We start from the raw sequence: 15,624 nt of genomic DNA, 5'->3' as shown, positions 1-15,624 counted from the left end.
AACGCCACGATTCGGCAACGCGCAAATATTTTGCCGAGACGTTTCATGACTTTTTTCATTGAAGTCTCCCGCGTATATTGAGACCAAATTTGCGACGTCCGGGTACACCGTTCTAAAGTTAAGCAATGTTTTGCATATGCATGTCAACCCGAAAACAGCTCAAATTCATGATTTCGTGTGCAAATCCAATGCAAATTGTGTGTGTGTGTGTGTGTGTGTGTGTGTTTGTTTAATTGATATAAATCAGATTATTTCGACTTTTGAACATTGAAATTAATCAATTCTAATGCAGATAAGCTTGAAAAAGTGCCTGCAACAGATTTTGGCCAAAAAAAAGAAAACAAAAGGTCGAAAAAGCAATAAAATACATAAGATATTTAAAAAAAAACAATAAAAAGCAAAAGAAATTGATTTTGATGGCGCTATCGTTTTTACAAGAAAATTGTTTGATGTGTCTTGAGGAACTCTGACACAAAAATTTAGCAATCCCTCATTCTTTTTGATGGAGTTATAGGTGAAAATATGATTTCATGCAGAAATTAGCATAATATGTTAATCAATCAAAAAATATGTAATCAACATTTTTCTATTGTATGACCATGTAATCTTGTAGTTGATATCCAGCTCTATCTTCAGGCAAAATTTTGCGGCGATCGCGCGATCGGCGGCCGAGATCTGAAGGGGGGATCAAATTGACCCCCAGCAAAAACTTGGTCTCAAATAGCCCAATTAAAATAGGGTTAAATAAATGTCGGATGTTTGCTTTTACTTTCGAAAGTAAATAGCAATAACATTCGGCTCCGGAAGATGCCAAAATGAATGTCAAACACTTGCTTTTACGTTCGGAAGTGAATAGCAGCAACATTCTGCTCCATATGATGCTAAAATAAATGTCGGATATTTGCTATTAACTATATTTCGAAATGAGTAACAGTATAACATTCAGCTGCGTTTGATGGTAAAGTAAATGTCTGATGTATGCCTTGATGTTCAAAAATGAAACACAGTAACATTCGGCTCCGTAAGGTGTTAAAATACTAGTAAATGTTGGATGATTGCTTTTACTATCAGAAATGAATAACGGCAACTTTCGGCTCTTTACAATACTAAAAACAAATGTCGGATGTTTACAACGTAATGTCTGCAAATGCTCCCAATTTCTCATTTCAAACGTAAGTTTTGACCACCTGAATAGGCATCAAATTTTATAATAATCTGAAGCCTATTTGCTAAATCTTAGAACTCAGAATAACGGTGGTTGAATTTTCTATTCATTTATTTTAAACATGGGTAACTGTATCACTTCAGTACTACTTAATGTTAAATCATTTTTCTATTCTAAGTAGGATCGATTTAGTTTTTCTTTTGTTTTTCTTGATTTTTTTTTTCGGGCGACCAGATTTTACTTTCGGGCCACCAAAAAATAAAAATCAATGATTTTGGTGGACCGATCGGGCCACCAAAAAAAAAAGTCAGTTTACGACACGGCATACTGTGGCTTCTTCTTTTATTTTTGCAGCGATAATTTATCATATAAGGAGGGTATATTCAGGAATTATGTCATGTAGACAGCTTCCTTATGTGCTTGAGTCTATTTGAATGTGTAAAAATGATTGATTGTTGGCTTTTGTTCCACATGGATGGAATGAAAGAATGTCCCTCCCACAACCTACAACCTTTCTCTCTCTCTTTCTCAATAAAAAAGTCAAGCAACACAGTGCTGTGCGCCTTTGGGACGCCTGCGTGTACACGCTAACCCGCAAGCGCACACGCTAAAACCATAAGCGCACTGTACGCTGGGTAACGACATGGCGTTCAATTTGAGTTGGCCAGACTCTCTTAATATACGGCACTGGCAGAACCTACATGTATGAAATGTATTTAGTAATAAAGCATCGTCATTTCTCGTCATTTGTGGTTAACGTGATAAAAAAAAAATCCCTTGAATTTTGGACTTCGTTTCACCCCAACCCGTCTCCCAACCCCCGGACTTATTGCCCCTTCGAAAAAAATGGGATTCTGTTACCCCAGGAATGCTACCTCCAACGTTTGGTTAATATCTGTCATAGATTTTGTATGAAGATGCTGATGCCCCGGCTCCCCCTCCTATCAGGGCACCCCTGGATCCGCCATAATCAAACATGAGATATCAGTTATTACAGTCTTCATAGAAGTAACTCATTTCTATCTTCTTCTTCTTTTTTTCCAACTCGACAGAAGAAGATAAAACATTCCAGAGTTAAGAGGGACACTAACAGGCTTCAACTTTCCTCTTTGGCGATGGTTTTGGGGTCTTATTTAGCAAATTCAGATCATATCGCACCCTTGCCAAGTTGGGTGAAAATCCGTCATAGATTATTTTTGCAAGAAGATGCAGTGAAAATGTGAAAAATCTATAGCCAAGTTTTGAGCATGAGCAAACCTTTTTTTTTCTGTGTGAGTCGCGGAGATCGCTGGTAGATGTCCATGTTGTCTTAATATTGGAAATGCTGGTTGGATGTGATCCCGAAAACCGACCGTCTTCATACATTTCTAATAGTTTCCTTTGCCATGGGTGAGGGCTGTAACGTCGTTGATATCTTATTGAGGTCACATTATTCATTCGATATACTGTCATGGAATTATCGCGAAGATTGTTGTATTTTTGTCAAAGACAACTTACCACACACGGTCGTTCCATCTATTCAAACTAACAGACACTTTTAATATTAATTCAGTATATCTTTTATATACATAAACAAGACCATCCACTTCTGGTTCGGGTTATTTGGACTCTTTTTTTTTCTCTCCACAAAACTGTGTCAGTTTTTTCTCTTTGTCTGTTGTAGAGACGAATAAAATGAGTTTTCCTTAATGTGTGGTATCTCATTTTAGGCGTAAAAACAATTGTGCGTATAATAAGTATATCCCGGAGCAAGACACATTACTCGCGTCGCATGCATTGCAACAGACTACTCCGCTCAATGTATTGTTAGTTAGTTTTTTTTTTTTTTTTGTCGATTGCAGTGTTAATCAATAATGCAATTTACAATAGTAATACAAACGACATAGCAACTGTTCACACAAACCAAAATAGCATGATACAGCAAACAATCAAAATCGTACCAAGGTAAAAGAAAAGACGCAGGATTTCGTAAAGCTTCAATTTTCTTTAAAGCATACACGGTTGTTAACCTCACTTTATATGCCCTTTCAAAATATGGAGAACTGAAGCAGAATTTGATTATTACAAGTTCACCGAAGGCAAATCTGATGAGTAGCTATGATCGCGAAATGATATAGTATTGGATCGTATGTCTCTCGTGCATATGCATTATGTTCTTATACTCTTACCATTTTGTCTTATGTCTTCTGGGGACGCTCTGGACTCATTTGTTGAAAAGCAATAATACATCTTTTTCAATGACGACGTCTATAACAAGGGCGTAGAATATTTGTTGGATAAAGATTTGAATTCAAATGAAAAATGACTTTGTTTGAATACTATCTATTATTTCTATAGCGATGGCATCAAAACATGTAATCGAGGAATGCATCGATGAGAACCAGTCCGATCAAAGCCGGTGTATATACCAAACTCCCTCAAACACCTCTTCCATTAACCTTACGTGTGTCGTCAGTGGATTCAAACCCAATATTTCGATGTTATGGACAGAGGAATCGGGAGAGATACTGCATTCCGTACTTTCACAACAGAAAACGCTATTTGACGACTCATACGAGAGGCTCGAGACAATCGCCGTTTCAGTTCCACGTGGGACTCAGCAGGCCTTCACTTGCAATGCTACCGGTGACTCGCTGAATGGAACGTGGACCGAAGAAATTATCGTTCGGACTTTATCAGGTTTCGTGAAATCATGGCACTTTCATTATTATTGTTATTATCATTTGTTTTAATACCGAGATCATGTATTAATCTTAACCCATTGTCTAACAGTAAGGAACGAAAAAAAAAATGTTTCAAAATATTTTGATTCGAATGTGTTTTGGGGGAGCTTGATCTTATATTTTTGTGTAAAATAATTATTCGCTCAGACGCAATGTAATTATACAACGTACAAAATAATTATATGTATATACATATATATATATATATATTTATATCTCATCACTGGATCTCCTTCATCTAGTATAGAGGTAAATAAATACAACTTACAATGATTTCCTTTTTTTTTCTGAGCAATAAGCCGAAAATATCATCACGGCTTTATCCATGTAGTAGACTACTTCTTTGACGGTACACCAAAATATACGCGTTGTGAAATTATCAGCGTCGTTATTTCCATTTATAACGTATTCAAATTCCAGTAATGAGCTCAAGAGTTGTCTATCTGTTTATATTTTAAATTTCAGAAAAAGGTGATACTTTGGGTCTCATCATTGGACTAGCCATTGGTGTGCCTGTCGCCCTATCCATCCTATTTCTCCTTGGTGGAATCTTTCTGCAAAAATACCACCCGGACTACCTACCGCAAAAAGGTGTGAAAATTTGATTTACTTGGAAACCGTTACCAATCAAATCGAAGCGAATAACATTCGATCTGCATCAAATCACGATTCACTGAAACGATTGGGATACTATGACTTTTATCACTCCTTTAAATAAAAGATTGCATGTTTTAGGACCGATTAACGTTAATTAAAGTTACGCATAGTAGGGTCATAGCATACCCATGCATGATCAGAGAAAAACTTTCCTATGAAAGGTAGAAACTGTAAATGTAACGGAACCGTAACATTATAGGCATTGAGTTCTTTGTTATTCTGCAGATACTGCTAGATAAATGTCTACTGGAGACAACAATCGACCTATTGCATGAACGTACACATCAATTATTCAAATAAATGTCCCTATACAGTGTTTGTATATATATATATATATATATATATATATATATATATATATATATATATATATATATATTATATATATACATACATCGGATTTTGATCATTACTATTATGCTCTCAGCGTTATGGGTATTATTACGTTTCACAGGATGTGGCTGGAAGCCCCGCCCAAGACGAAGGAATAGGCAGCGTGTTGACGAGGAAGGATTGATATTGGGTTTGAGATACATTATCTTTTAAGAAAAAAAAAACATGAACAGCGCCCGTGTACAGATTGTGTCGTTTTAGTTTAGATGGGATTCAGGTTTTAACTTTTGGTGACATGACTAGAATCAGCATACGATTCTAAGATGAATTGAAAGTTATTTTATGAAAATAAGTTTTTAACATGACAGAGATGTCCAAAATCAAAGTAAAACAAAATTGCATGAATGGAAACTATGGCCCAACTTTTATAGGACCAGTTTGTTTTAGAATATATCACCCACTTCAAAATCAATTATCATGATCAAATTTGCAGGTAATCAGTCACCTGTAAATGTCACACATTTATCATTGTTCCTAGGGGCAATACGTGGCCTCACATGTCTTGTAATATTCACTCTGGTTTTTGTTTGTATTACTTATGACAAAGAGGCCTTACCTATGCTCTTTTCCTGGTCTAATAGATAATAAGGAGCAAAATCATAATAAAAGTAATAATGATATTATAGGTTTTCCCGGCTAATTTCGCACTTATGTCAGTCCAATACCTGTTTGCTGCATTCAATCTATGAAAAAAAATGAGCGTAGATAACATTTTTAATTTGGTGATCTCTTCATTCAAATTAATTTTAGAGCATTCAAATTACCTTTAAGCTCATTTTAATTAACACTTTTCATTTGAAATTCGTAAAACAAGCACCATTTCGTTATTCTTTCATTCAATTTAGAATGTTGCAGTCACGTGACGACGTATATGCTGCGCTCGTTCATTCGAATTCATTTTTTTTTTTTTTTGGCATCGAATTTAACATCTTTTGTAGTCAAGTTAGCACTCATGTTTCTGCTTTGTTTTGTTATTCTTGATTTTTTCAACACAGTTTTTGTTTTATAGGCATCATTACATTTCATATTTTCGTATTCATTGAAGAGATTTTGGCTTGCAACAATTCTTTTTTTTTCAATGTGCATATCGTGTATCCCAGTCCGATGATAGTGCATGTGGCCACAACTTATTTGGCCGTTAAGCGCTTTATACCGAGTGTGTCGGCCAGAGTTCTAGGAAGGCAAGGTTATGATCATCAAATGTTCCTTTAATTCTTTCTCTGTCTTTTTGAGATATCTTCTGTATCCAACTTGTGCTGTCATGACTGTATGAAGATGAAGTTAATCTGTAGTATTGGTACATGTAAGCCTATAATGACATGTATGAAAGAAAAGGGGCATCGCAGAATTACAAACTCAAGCTATATAGGGTCAAAATATGTTACTGTCACTGCTTAACAGTGTGTAAATGAAAAAAAACAACTCACATAGAAATTCACGTTTAAATGTTCTCACCTTTTCAAAAAAAGAATAACATGACGTTAATTTGAATGAACATATTTGTGATTTGACTGCAAATTCACGAAATTGAATGACTCAAATGGCCTTTTGGGCGAATGGTGGCGAATTTGAATGAAAGTAGAGTGCCAGCAAATTGGAATGCCCCTTTCGAGAATTCGAAAGGCACATGTGCAAATCTTATCTATCGAAAAGCTATATTAAGCGCCCAAGTTGCAATTTTCAAAGACAGATTGTGCGATAACGAAGGGTTTTGCCAAATTCAATGAACCTTCTATCAAATGAACTAGCAAAGGTGCAAAATTTTCAGGGAAAAGCTAAAACAAAAACAATAATAATAATAATAATAATAACAAAGATAATCAGATAATTATTGAATTCAGATAATCATTGAATTCATCTTATCGCTCTTTCATATTTCACATAAGTGGTTTGTATTTATTTTATCAGTTAAAACTTGCATCGCCATCTAAACCAAAATATCACCCCTATAAAGTGCAAGAAATGAAACAATCGTATTTGTTATCTGTGTATATGTGTTTTAGTGTATTCTATTATATCAAATATAATTAAGCGCCTTGACTTGATTGAAGCCACATTATGCTTAAATTCTATAATCTCTAAATGTGACCGTGCACCTCAAAACGAACATAAAGTCGCACACACTGATTTTGCGCGAGAACTGAAAATAAGTGAAATGGGTCAACCTAGCCGAACTTCACTTTTTCATATTTTCTGAAAGAGCATGTCTTCTTTTATATTATGCTGAAATTTGGTATCATAAAACGGGCAGGAAAGTGTGTTTGTTTAGCAGTTTATCTCGAACATTTTTGGTAGAATAGCGTGATAAGGTGTGTCTTTAGAATCCCTTTTTCATTTCTGAAAAACCTTGTCCACACTCTTCACTTTCAACTCTAATAACTTTTGAAAGGATAGCGCTACTGCTTTGAAAGTTGGCATTAATTATGGACAGAATGTGTTAATGAGGCATGCTTAATTTCAGTTAAATTTGATAATCCCTTCATTGTTGTTACTCTGGTGGTTTACTTTCTGTTTTTTTGTCCCATTCATCGCACAGCCAGCACGGTTTGGTAACGATTAAGCGCTTGAATAGACACTGTGCTTCAGAGCCTCTTTTCTCAGTTCACACTTCTCCTGACTTTGTGCTTTCTTTCCAATATTTAGATAGGTTAGGAGAGTCCATTTAATTTTAATTTTAAATTTAATTAAAAATTCATGTCTGGCGACTTTTTGTTTGTTTTGAGGTGCAGGGTCACATATATGATTTTTCCTCCAGTATTAACTAAAAAGTGTTTTTCCCTGCTATATCTCAGTTGAAATATCGGTCTTAATGGTTTAAGAAAAGATTAAAAAAAAAACCAAATATGACTTCCGGAGATCTTCCTCCTCCCCCCTCCCCTTGCTTGCCAGCAGCAAAAGAGAAAATAGGAGAAATAAAAAAATAACAAAAAAGAACGAGTCGCAGAACTCTCAAAATGACAGGACAGTTTCCTAAAAAAACACCCCAAAATATTTATTTTCATAATATCCATCTATGCATTTGCAAACTATTTCTTCTACTCAAATAAACTTTTACTTATGACATCCGTCCTAAACCATGTCAATGAATGTAAAGATGTTGAAAAAAAAGTGTGGTTCACAAAGCTGCACCTGGGATAAGATACCTTCAGGGCAACTGATATGATTCAATCTGATAAGCTTTTGCCGCATTGATTTTTTTTTTTTAATTTCCTATAAGTGTTACAAAACTACCTTTTTTTAAGTAGTACAATTACAAACAATCAACCGGGGGTTATGGGGAGGATGAAACATTACGAACTTATGGTAATTATGTTCTTCTTTCTTTGCCTTCAAGGACCATCAAATATAAACGCATTGTCGTTAACCCCGGCGCTTACAAAACAGCAAGTAAAACAATGCAAAGAGGAGCTGAAGGCGTACTACCGTAAGACACGACGCAAGGTAACTGTTGATCCACTTAACTTCATGGAACGAGTTAACTTGGATGAAATTTATACCAATTTGAGTCTGATAAGCATGCATGAAACACCAATGACGTATGAGGACATTTTGACCAACGAGGAAAACGAAAATATTTCAAAGCGTCTTCTTATTCACGGTGAAGGAGGTGTAGGAAAAACAACGCTTTGCGCTAAGATCGCGTGGGACTGGTCCCAAGGAAGGATTCTCGAGAATTTGGACATGGTGCTTGTAATTCCTCTTCGAGATGTCCCTGTGGAGAAGAGTGTTGGTAGCATTGTGGAAAGGTATCTCTCCGATTCAAATGACGCAACACCACGCCAGATAGGCCTTTTTATCACAGAAAATCCAGCTAAAGTTCTTCTGGTATTTGATGGGTTTGACGAGTTTAAAGGAAATATGGAAGACAGAGACAACAGTGAGATCATTCGCATTCTAGCATCAGAACAATATAAGTCATGCAAGGTAATTTTGACCTCTCGGCCATGGAGGACACATGAATTCACAATGAACATGGCTCTTGCCGACATTTATACCTTAGTTAACATTGAAGGCTTTAACAAGGAGGACTTATCAACTTACATCAGAAGGTACTTTCGCATACGAAAGAAGGGCGCTCTTGCAGAGAGCTTAATCACTTTTATGAAGGAAAATGATTTCATACAGTCGAACATGGCCCCGTTCCCAATTTACAGTGCAATGCTCTGCCTCATGTGGAGAGAATTCAGTGAAGAGAGACGAACAGAAATGATGAAAATGCAAACCTTTTCGGAGATTTTTGGGGAAATGATCTCTTTTCTGAAAGAGCACTACGCATCGAAAATGAGTGTAAATCTGCAGACACAAGACGTTGCTGAAAATGTAAGTGAAGCTGGTAGGGCAATTCAAGAAATAAGTGAGATATCACTAAACGGTTTATTGGACAGGAATTTTTCATTTCCTGAAGATCATTTCAAGGAGTGTCGCGTTGCCATGGAGACATGTTGCAAAGTTGGTGTTTTGACAATAGAAAAAAATGTCAAGAGTAAGAAGCTTCGGCGTGGTGACAACGTTTCGTCCTTCGTTAAGTCAACGGTTTCTTTTCCCCACACATTATTTCAAGAATATATTGCTGGAGTGTATATTGCGAATTCATTCTCCAAGGATCATACCAACTATAACAATCTGAAGACCAAGCTTCTTCCTCGATATTTGGAGTTCCGTTACTTACTCTACTTCGCCTCAGCTTTAGAGAAAGAACTTGGTCTTGATATTATCAACGACTTGATAAAGATAGGTGACAAGGATTTATGCGTTGACGTTGCGTTTGAATGTCATACTAAGGAGGCGACCAAAGCAGTGGGAGAACAATGGAGGGAATACACATTATCTCCCAACTTGTCAGAACATACCAAGGCAGGAGTTGCATTCATGGTGAACTGTGACCAAGTGGTGAGTGACGTAAAATTGGATATCGATATCAAAAGCCACAGACAGACGGTGATATTCTGTAAGATGGGATGTAATTCTGAGAGCAAAAATTCTGAACCACTTTGTCATTATTTGCAGTCATTTCAAATCTTGCGGATTTTTGAAAATTGAGCTGAAATTGTTAGTAAATATTGAGTAAGAAAATTTGTTGGGCAAGTATAACTTTTGCTTTCATAATGTAGGCCTACTCGCAAGATTGAGCGAAATGTAGGTGTAGATAAACATGTAAACTTATCTGCTCATTTTTTTATTTTTTTTTTGGTAGTATGTCTATTTATGAGTCTTTTAGAAATATATTGATTTAGTGTTGTAATGAGGGAATAATTGCCTTTCACGGACAAAAAAATTTCTACGCGAGAGTAAAATCTTCGAAAGTTGCACTTACTACACAAAATGATATTAGTAGAAACATGTAGGTCTGTACGCGATAGGTGTTTTGTACCTTTATGTTGTGCCTTCGAGTTCCATTGGTAAGTAGGTCTATAAACCTGAATATGTTAATGAACAAATCTATACATATATCTGTCTATTTCATTTCATTTCATTTCATTTCACACATGTATGTTCACATGCATGTTTTTTTTTTGTATTTCTATTTCCAATCAATATACACAGGTAATACACTTCTTTCACTTGAAATATTTGGGATTGAATCTGCCTACAAAATAGGTTACTCCGTAAAAGACATCTAGTGTACGAAGTCAGATTTTCTCTTCGTCAAGCCAGAGCCGAACGGTTACGACAAACAAAAATTTATATATTTCAAGTAATCTGGAAAGACTTTATTCAGATGAGAGAATGTATGTTGTATTTAGAGATAATTCACATGTTCTACAAGTTCTCAAAAGTGCAATTCGGAAAAGGGTTTAAGTTGTAGTTCTGATATTATTTCAGAGAAAGACGGTCATATTACAGGCCCAATAAATACAGCATATTGATATGCCCTCCTGATATCCCCATTTCGTTCCTGTTTGACTACATGTTTAAGTCATTGTGACTGATACAATAAGTGCTATTTCATGTACAGATTTTGACGAAATTTATGTGATGTTGGATAGAACACGAGCGGGTCATGGTAATTAATTTGACCTTTTCTTGCCCCTGGCAGCCCTTTTTTCTGTCACAATCTATTTTTTTTTTATCAGTTGTGCTTTCTCTCTGGGTTATAATTTATCTTATCTTGTTATGCTGAATCAAATGTGTTTTGTGTTTATCCATGTACACATGTATTATGTCGAATAAAAAATAGTGATATCAATAATAATGATAACAAAACAAAGAAGATGATCAAGATGTACATAATCTTCCGAAAATGTTCTTGTTATGTATCGAATGCAGGATAATTGATCATATTCTATTTGTAACTATTTCATAAATACCTTACTTTTTTCATCATATTCATTCAACATTTTGTTAAATTAATGTATCCTTATTAGCTGTCTTATTACATCTGTCTTGTACATTCCCCTTTTCTACAACTGTTGATTCGTATACGCGTAAATATAACAATATCACTTGGATCATACTACGTATGAAATAGCCCGATTTATTTTGCAAACTCTATCTTTTAAGAGAATGGTTCAGTGATAATGTTATTAATTTTTGATCAATACTCATTCCCATTAGCGAACGTTGTCCATTCAAGAAATGACCTGTGGAGAAGTTACGTCCTGCGACCTGGCGGAGAATATTTGTTCAAGCTCTGAATTGAACAAACTCACAATACGTCAATCGCGATTTCATACGCAGTTCTACGAAATCCTCAGCGTAAAGGGTTCGAACTGTAAGGTAAGACCTTTAAGTGTATGTTGAGAGCTAGTTTTACGTAAACAGATATCCTGTGCAGCTCAGGATCATGTGTTATCCGTTATTTCTAAATGACATTAAGGTTTTGGTCTTCAACAAAAGTGAATGATATAGCTCTCGAAGCGGGATTACTGGAATATTACATAAAGCTTATAAGTTTATAATTGGTAATAACATGTTGTCTTTAGGTTACTTAATTTCGTAATATATAGTTTACTCATCTGCTCCTTTCGTGGGTTGTGCATCTATTATTGAATTAAGATCTACAATGACGACACAAACATACACTCAAATTTCAGCCACGAAATATAGCTACTGTCAATTCTTTCTTTAATCGCAAACTTCCTTGGATATATCTTGATACATTTCACTTTCATATGGGCATTATAATTCAGCATAAGGATGAGCATTTATCTATAAAACATAATAACTTGCACGCGTAGACTGGTATTTGAATAGGCAGCGGTGTTTCTTACGGGTGAGTAAATTCTAAATTTCTGTAACGGCTGTGTGTGTGCAAAAGTCTTGCCTGTCAAACCTGTTAAAGTCCATAAAATAAATGGTGTACTGGTTATTTGCAAGTGAAGTTGTAATAGCTTTCTCCCAAATTTTTCATTGCAGCAACGCTTGGGATTTTCTCTCCAACTTTTCTCGATTCATGTCTAGCGTAGACTTTTATAAAGAAAAATTACATGGCTTTGAATATTATTATTTTATGTTTTCCAAAGTGCCCGTGCGTTACGGTGTCAGAATAATGTGGCGCACAATTGCTTACACCGTTGCATACAAAGAGTTAATCTTGATTCAGTTTGTCAGTAGCTTTGATTACAAATACGTCTTTTTAGCATGTTCCATTTTTAGCATAGTCTGTGATCTTTTGTACTTAAATTTTGAAATACTTTTCCCATTAACATGGTTCCATTTGCTTGCTTCTCTGTAGATTGAAGATCTGACGTTGTTTATTAATGGCGGGGATGAGGATTCTAAAGACTGCTCCTCGATGGGAGAACGTTTGGCCATATGGCTGTGTACTATGCAGGGTATTTCGAGCTTTAGTTTGACATGCGACTACTCGCAAGAGAGTTTCTTCTCAAAAGCCGCTGCCTCAGCATCATCGTGCCAGGTACATTTTAAGATTTACATTTTGCAATATCTATATCCCCTTGTACATATCATTTTTGGTTTTTAATAAAACTCACATTATTCATAACGTGTAAATGAACGTGATAGGAATCATGCTGAGGGTGGCTGGCTGGACGGCCGTTGGTTGGTCTGTTCGTTGGCCAATCTTATGGATCGAGCTACTCAGTCAGATTTTGAATAATCATACTGTAAGATTTGTCACATGAATCTCATTTCGTCTGTATCGGGTAATGCGTTGTCTTTGCAACGGCATATTTTCTTAGTAAACATACCAAAATGGTATGGATCAACTTCCTCTCTCTCTCAGGTTAAAAACGGTTTGATTGAAATTCAGAACATGTTCCATGAAATATTCGTTGGTGCAAGACACATTTTCCATTCTTGTGTGAGTTTTAGGATGTTGTATATGGCACTGGAATTTTTGTCCAAATATTATATCGAAATTGGGTAGAGCTCACACCCTAACTTTTAGCGCTCATGATTTAAAACTAGAAAAGCACTCTGAGAGCGCAGACCTCCGCCAAGCATGCAGCTCATTTCCACCACTGATCTTGTTCTTCCATAGAGATACTCGAGTATCAGTGATTTCCATCCATACGCACTTACATTATATAGCATTGTGTGTGCTGAAAGTCGCCAGATTTCCCAATATAGTATCCTTTGTTACGTCATAAACCCTCAGTTGCACGGCGCGCCTCGCCCTAGCAGAAGCTTGAGCACCATGCAAACCTCAAATACGCGCAGCCTGAACCCCCAAGTTCATTGACCCTACCTGCCAAAAATATCAAAAATCCTTCATAAATTCCCTAAAATTCTTGGATCACTACCAAAAGTTAATCGTTTGTTACTTGTGTCATTCTCAACCTTTCCTGCAAATTTCATTCCAATTCGTTAACTACTTTTTGAGTTATTTTGCACAGGGACGAACAAAAAAACGAACGAACAAACGGTAACGAAAACATAACCTCCTCCCTTGGCGGAGGTAATTAGTCACTCACTATCACGGCAGTATGTAAATGTGCAAAGTTTATCTTTCGTCGATGTTGACCTGAGCCATATACCTCTATCATGGTAACAACCCTTTGAAATATGAATTAAATAAGATTGATATAGGTTAATTGACTCCATCGGTTTCTGATCATATGACTTCATACTTGGCCAAGTGACCAATGTAAATTTTTAAATGTTCAAAATGTTTTTTTTGCAGTGTTGAAGAAAGAGTAGCCATGTTGATCAATAAATCAAATCAAATCAAAATCAGTATTTCAATTCTATTTCCTCTCTCTCCTACACTGTTATCTGTTTCTACGCTACTTATCTTTTCTTGTCTTTTTCTTTTTTTATTCCTTGTTATTTGTTGATTAGTTTTCCAGCACTATTATTAGATTGGTTATATTTTGTTATTTCCATTTCACGTGATAACCTTTAATGGCATATTTTACCCCATTTCTCTGCGTTTCTGTAGATGCAGAGGTTGAAGCTGCATTTTGAAAGCAGTGACAAGGATTCTGAATATCATTCATCCATCGGAGGAGACTTGGCCCGATGGGTGTGTACAATGCCAAATCTTTTAAGCTTTAATCTGACATGCGACTTCTTGCCTGAAAAGTTCTTCTCAACTGCCGCTGACTCCGTATTAGCCTGTCAGGTGAGTTCAACAAGAGGTATGCATAATTCATATTTTCCATATCTGTTATCCCTTGTTTGAATCATATTTTTGTCCGTTTTTTTTTTGTTTTTTTGGTCAGACATTTGATGGCAAACAACACGTATCTTGAATGAGGTAACATTTTTGTGGTAATTTTGGAGAGACCAAAAGTAAAATAAAAAAAAAGCAAACACGTCAGTTGGTAAAATGAGTGTTACAGGGTGAGAATTATTGCAGGGAAGACAGGACATCGCATAAAAACGTGTGTTGATGATAGAATTATCTCATTCGATGGCGTGTGTATACATCATGCCCGTGGTCCTCCCTGAGCTCAACTGTATTTTTTTTTGTATGAATGTTCTTGTTCTGCCAGGAAAAATGATATTATATGTTTGCCGAGTACCTTCACATAAATCTCAAGAAAAGAAGATGAAACTCTAGAAGAGACTGACGGGAGACGAAAAACCGGACAAGACGGACGAGAAGCGAAATCATCACTAAATATGCCAAACCTAAACCACTGATTCCGTTGACTGGTTTCTGATCATTCGTATTCTGTATTTGAACACAATTCACCTTTCATATACTTAAACGATCAGTGACAGTCATATTCTTCAACCGACGCGTGACGATTTCACCACTCAGCATAAGGAAAGAAAGAATGTGGCAACACTAACCACCAGTCCTTGAGAGTGCACTGCCTTGAACCATGACAATGGTTAACCAATTTCCTTCGGGAACCTGGTGGCTTGTGTATTAAGTCTATGGAAATTTCAAAATTCAGTATGGAACGGGTTGATAAGAATGTCATAAATGCTACACAAAATGCTATCTTATTTTTTTCAGAGCAATACTAATTGAACTTGTAATGCAAGGATTTATAAAACCTTAGCCCAAAATGATTAGGCATATCTTTTACAAAATGTGGGAAAGTATATCAAAGCGTATTCCGTCTTAAGAGTGAGTTTTCTGCATTTATATTGCATTTACATTGTGCTTGTGAAATTGCGCAACTAGTAACCCCACGAACCTGAATTGCTTATTTACAATATCTAATTTATCTCTTTTCATGAAATGTTAGTTTATTTACTTGATTTTACACAGATTCGAAATCTTGAGTTGTCAATTGACGATTCCCAGTATCAATCCTCAGTGGAAGG

The 15,624-nt window shown here is 36.0% G+C and overlaps 1 long non-coding RNA gene across 1 annotated transcript; it reads left to right on the top strand.

The window, feature by feature from the left end:
• The first annotated feature begins 8,934 nt into the window (after positions 1-8,934).
• Positions 8,935-12,744, top strand: LOC139714037 (uncharacterized). The gene is made up of 3 exons (XR_011709671.1): positions 8,935-9,828; positions 11,494-11,655; positions 12,614-12,744. It is a non-coding gene; the product is annotated as an uncharacterized lncRNA (long non-coding RNA).
• Positions 12,745-15,624: the final 2,880 nt, after the last annotated feature.

This window comes from Diadema antillarum, unplaced genomic scaffold (genome assembly GCF_040938485.1).
Source record: "Diadema antillarum isolate AM-2024a unplaced genomic scaffold, OU_Dant_1.0 seq00002142_RagTag, whole genome shotgun sequence".
NCBI lineage: Eukaryota > Metazoa > Echinodermata > Echinoidea > Diadematoida > Diadematidae > Diadema > Diadema antillarum.
The sequence above is the reverse complement of the archived record's forward strand: the minus strand, read 5'-3'. Positions and strand labels throughout refer to the sequence as shown.